The 5,448-nt window shown below is 45.5% G+C and overlaps 1 long non-coding RNA gene across 3 annotated transcripts; it reads left to right on the top strand.

Moving 5' to 3' along the window:
• The first annotated feature begins 315 nt into the window (after nucleotides 1–315).
• LOC130580635 (uncharacterized) lies at nucleotides 316–4,276 on the top strand. Of its 3 annotated transcripts, XR_008966137.1 has the most exons (4): nucleotides 316–1,373; nucleotides 2,294–2,401; nucleotides 2,855–2,941; nucleotides 3,028–4,276. It is a non-coding gene; the product is annotated as an uncharacterized LOC130580635 (long non-coding RNA). The 3 variants fall into 3 exon arrangements; XR_008966136.1 differs by lacking the exon at nucleotides 2,855–2,941; XR_008966135.1 differs by having other exon boundaries at nucleotides 2,855–4,276.
• The last annotated feature ends 1,172 nt before the right edge of the window (nucleotides 4,277–5,448 follow it).

Here is a 5,448-nt window from a genome sequence, read left to right as displayed (position 1 = left end):
GGAGCACGGGCGGGGAAGACACCGGCGGGGCGGAGACCGGGCGGGGACCGACGGACGGGCGGACGGACGCACGGACCAACCGCCGCCTCCTCCTCCTCCGCCGGCTCCGCACCGATCCAATATGGCCGCACGCCCGCCCCGCCGCGCCGGACCGCGCTCGCGGCCCTGCCGCCCACGTGACCACTCGCCAGCCAATCGCGAGCCGCTTTCTGCCGCGGGCTAAATTCAAAACCCGCCAACGGCCRGCGGGCGCGCCACGGAGACCACGCCCCCCTGGGACACGCCCACGCCCCGCGCGCGTTCCCGCCCCTCATTCCCTCCCCTCGCTCCCGCCCACGGCCCCGGACAAAGGGACCCGAAGCCCGCGTCCCCTCTCGCTGCCGCGCCCTGGGGTTCCCGCAGGGTCTCCCCACAGTGCCCCTCGCTTGGCTGCGCCGTCGGGGGGAGATGCGCTCGGCTGGCGGTGTGGCTATAAATTACAGAATCGCGGAATAAATCAGGCTGGGATGGTCGCTCCCAACCTATGACCGGACACCATCCTGTCAACAACACCGTGGCACTAAACGCCGCGTTCAGGCTTTCCTTAAGTACCGCCAGGGATGGTGACTCCAGCACYTCCCTGGACAGCCCATTCCAATGCCTCACCACCCTTTCCTATGAAGAAAYTCCTCCTGGWGTCCAACCTAACCCCMCCGGTACAGCTTCAGGCCATTTCCTCTTGCCCTTGTGCCCTGAAAGCAGAGCCCGAACCKCGGCCCCAGCTCCACACCTTSCCCCACCCCCGGCYGTCCCCTCTTGTCAGGGAGTTGTGCAGAACCACAAGGTCCCCCCTGAGCCTCYTTTGCTCCAGGCTGAGCCCCTTTCCCAGCTCCMTCAGCCACTCCTGGGGCTCCAGACCCTTCCCCAGCTCAGTTCCCTTCCCTGGACGCGCTCCAGCCCCTCAATTTCGTGTCGTGAGGAGCCCAGAACCGGACACAGCCGGTGCGGCCTCAGCAGTGCCCAGCACAGGGACGGTCACTGCCCTGCTCCTGCTGCCACCCCATGGCTGGGACAGTCCAGGGGCCATCGGCCGTCTGGGCCACCTGGGCACCCCAGGCTGCCTGGGCACCACGTTCAGCCATGCATGTTCAGCTGCAGCTATAAATCCCTCAAAAATAAGAGATTTTGCTGTGCCAGATGTTTCTTATTCTGAATTTACTCCTCCCTCTCTTGCAGGCTGCTCTCTGTGTCGCTGTGTGGACAGTGTCGGCTCCTGGCTCTGCCTGAGTGCCCCGGTGTGGGGCTGCTTTGATGGTGTTTGATATACAGGGATCTCCCAGGTCAGCAGCTATAGGATGAGAGGAYAGCCTTAAGATGCACCAGGGGAGATTCAGGTGGGACATTAGGAGGACTTGTTTTTACAGAAAAGGTTGGAAAGGGAGGTGATGAAGTCACTGGCACTGGAGGTGCATAAGGAAAGACTGGAAGTGGCACTCAGTGCCATGRTCTGGGTGACAAAGTGGTGTTCGGTCATATGCTGGACTCGATGAGCTCAGAGCTCGTTTCTAACCTGGTTCCATCATTCTCTCAGTTTGCTCATTTCAGCACTCTGAGCGCTATTCCTCAGGTTGAGTCAGCCCCACTTTGGAGTCTGCATTTTCATATTCCTTGTTTGATGTCAGTCTGGCTCCTGAAGTTTGCTGCTAGTGAGAAGCGCTCACTTTCACGCTGAAAATTAATTCTTCAGGAAAAACAGGAATCCTTTTGCAAATTCCCACTGTTAGATGACAGCCACTCAAAGGGGAAAAAAAATCTCTTCCAATCACAGGGATGTATTTAACTAAAGTAATTTAGTCATAGTGGGGAGCTCCTACTTTTCCCACGTGATGCCTTTGTTGATACAAACCATTATCTGTTTTTTCCTTCATTGCCAGTTATTAGAATTTGCTTCTTTCCAGCCCCTTTGGAAMAACAGAAAAGCTGGGTAACAAGAGTAATAGCAGCTGGGAAAAAAATTCTACAGCACCTGCTGGAACATAAAATTGTCAGCGCAGCAGGATTATAACCCAGGGTAGTTTTACACTGCAGCTGGCACTAGTGTGAAAGGATCTGTGTTCACGGGCTGTACAAGAGACAAAGTTTGGGAGGTTTTATTGGTGGACAAACTGAGCTCTCTCCAGGTGTTTAGTGCTGGCTTTGATTCTGTCTGCTTCCAGAATTTAGTTTAGTGCTTGGTTTTAAATCAMGAGTTTTCATTTAATAATAAAAAAGTGTCTTATTATCCCTTCCCCAACCCCTGCTATTTGTCTTGCAGTTGGTGYGCCTGCAGCAAAGTACTTTTCTCTCCTGACAGAGGAATGGGTGTGATGTGCTCCATTTCACCTCCCAAATTTAAAGAATGTGTTTAAAATTGAAGCTGTTGGTAAGGACGCCTTCCTTTCCCCCTCAGAAGCYTCAAGATTTAACTTTTCTTTTATTAAAAACATTGCTTTCCAGTCTACCACATGAGATTAAACTAAATGATGCTTAGCAGACAGGGTTGGCTAATGCTATAAAAATTAAATGGAAACAAATATTGTAGTAGAAGCAGCTGGCCAGATCAATCTGCTTATTGTAATTACCTAGTGAAAAAACTAAATGTTGATCTTGCCAATTCCATGCTTGTTTTTCAGTCTGCATTTTCAGGTTGCTGCTTCCATCTAATTATTAAAAAAAAATAGGTTGATGTAACATTGCCTATACACATTAAAAATTATAATAGTTGAATCTATTAATATCTCATTGTTAAAAAAATATGAAGTTTAGTTAGTTTCAAAAGCAAGACCTGCTTCCATAAAGAAACAAGTTAATTTTCAGTTATCTTTGCTGCTGCCAGATTTCCCCGCCTTTTGCTTGCATTTGAGATTTGTTTCTGGGGCTTATGTGGCTGAATTCTTCCTGCTGGATTAGGCYGAAAAAGGAAGTGAGTAAAATATGGGTCTTCAAACTGTGCCTGGCCTGATGTCAGGCTAAYGAAACTGAATATCAGCATTGTTCCTCTTTACTCAGGGCAGCTCTGGCCTGATGCTGGGCATGCATGGGATGAACATCCCGTGTCCAGAAGAGCCTGAGAGTGCCAGGGCTCGAACTACCAGAAATCCAATGCTTAGATGGTCACAATGACTGAAGATCTGGAGTAATTTCTTCCCCTCCGAAACCCAAACCAAAATAAAAGGAATGTGATGTTTACCCATGTGACTCAGCCCTGAATCTGACACACCTCTGAAATGCATCACAACTACTTTTCACATGGCTTCAAAATGCCACCGCAGCAAGGATTTATTAATTTTAATTTTAATTTACTAATTTTGCAGTCAGAGTGAATTGTATATATGGGGCATGTACACAATTTACAGAGTCAGCAGACTATACCTCTTGGACTCACCTCTTCTAAATGTTCAAAGTGTTTCAATACCTGAGATATTTTTTTAACAAAAGCCTTCTATCAGGCACCATTTAAAAGTGAAAGTTTTCCATGTATGCTGATTTAAGTAAAATTCTAGAGTCTGGAAAAATCTGTGTGAAATTTGCATTGATCCTGTAATTCTTAGTAAGTGAGCAGTTTTTGCTGTTGCCAGTTTTGTATTGCTAAAATAGATTTTATATATACATACAATAATTTGTATTTATACCATATTGGCTTTTAGAGTGGGTGAGAATCACAGTGAATACATTCTGCTAATGTGTCCATAGTCTAAGGGTTACCTCAGTGATTTAAATATTATTCTCCAAAATTAGAAATGGACAAATATTTAACTTTACATTACCTTTCCTGAGTATTTATGAGAAAATATTGTCTGTTTGCTTCCACCTGGGGAATGTTTGCTGAAGAAGAGTCAAAAAGAGTACATGCTTCAGTCTGTGCTTTTAATAGACAAAATAAAACAAACAAACAAACAAACAAAAAGAATAGAAATGTTTTTTCTGTAACCTTCATGGCAGGAGGAGAGAGCACGGGTTGTCTGCAGCTGTTTAGAAAGAGCAAAATCTGGAGGCTCCTCACAGGAGCAGATGGGGTAATAGTAATACTCCTCCCTGTTTTTTGGCTTCAATAACCTGAAAATTATAACTGTGAGTGCTGCATGGTTCATGTGCTTCTGACTGCTGCTCTGTATAGCAAGAACTTAAGTATACTACACTGCACTTCATAAGTTCCCTCATGCAGAACYTGAAGCCTTTCCTAAAACAATCTAAAATTTTAATTTAGCACTGTGTCTTAAGAGGATTCAAACAGAGCCATCAATATTGTTTGAGATAAGTGAGCATAAAAATGAAAATTAAAAAATGAAATTTAAAATTTAAAAAATCAGCAATTTTTTTTTTGTTTAAGGTACAACGGAAACACTGTTTTTCATTTCTGCTGAATCTTTCACACTGAAAACTTTCTTCAAAAACTATGCTCAGCGTTCTGAGGGGCCTCTTTCTTCAGGAGAAGCCTCAATAGGATGAATAAGCACAGTTTGGACTTGGACACGTAGTGTGTGCCCGTGACAACTGCAAGATCGAGGCAGGGGAAGCAGAGCAGGAACAGCAGAATCAAAGAGAACCATCRCAAGAACTGCACTGCACTGGTTTTTGTCATCTAAACCACCACTCTTCAGTGTGTGTTTGAAGGAATGCAAACATGGGGTGGGCGTTGGGTTTTGGCTGAGAACAGCCCAGAAAATTTCTACCCACACTGCTGAGCTACCCACGGGGGAGATGCAGTGATATGGCTGTTGGCTGTGGTTGAAATCACACCCCACAGTGATTGCAAAACCCCAAAAGAGAGAGAGAGAAGCTGGGGAAGGTAAAGGAGAAGTAGGAACTCACAATTACACAATTCCACATGAAGGTCTGATTAAGCTCACTTTAACAAAGACTGCAAAACTGGAAAAGTTGCATTTCTGCAGAACGGGCTACRAAACAAACTATAAATACAGGATCTCTTTGCTGAAGGACTCAGTTGTTAGCATAGGTGGCTTATGCTTAAACWCAAGTAGTAATTTTTGGTTAAAAAAGTTTTTGCCATGAAGTTACAGAGGTATTAACCTTAGTAGTACATGAGASCGCTTTGTTCTAGCTGGTAACAGGACAACTTTAATTCACTTTGTAAGTGAATTAAATGCATTCTTAGAGAATACATCAATTATTGCCAGCTTCTGAGATTTTGTAATTAGTTTTRTGAAACTGTCGGCTTTGTTTCCAAAGGCTAATTATATGAATTTGTCATATTAATCACAACTCCAAGTCTCAGTTAACAGATCTTTGTCCCCTTACAGGCAGGGGAAAAGAAAGCAAACCTGTTGTGTGAGTCAGTGCAAAATTAAACACCTTAAAGAAAATTAAACACTTGCCCTAAGTCTAATCTGGCATGTGACAGGTAACAGCAGGCATGGTAAGTTTCCCAGATTCTCTGAGTTAAGGTGAGTGCTTGTGTAGCTGATGTGT

This window comes from Malurus melanocephalus, unplaced genomic scaffold (genome assembly GCF_030028575.1).
Source record: "Malurus melanocephalus ecotype Western Australia unplaced genomic scaffold, MMel_1.1 scaffold_350, whole genome shotgun sequence".
NCBI classification, from domain to species: domain Eukaryota; kingdom Metazoa; phylum Chordata; class Aves; order Passeriformes; family Maluridae; genus Malurus; species Malurus melanocephalus.
This window is presented reverse-complemented; position numbering and strand designations above follow the sequence as displayed.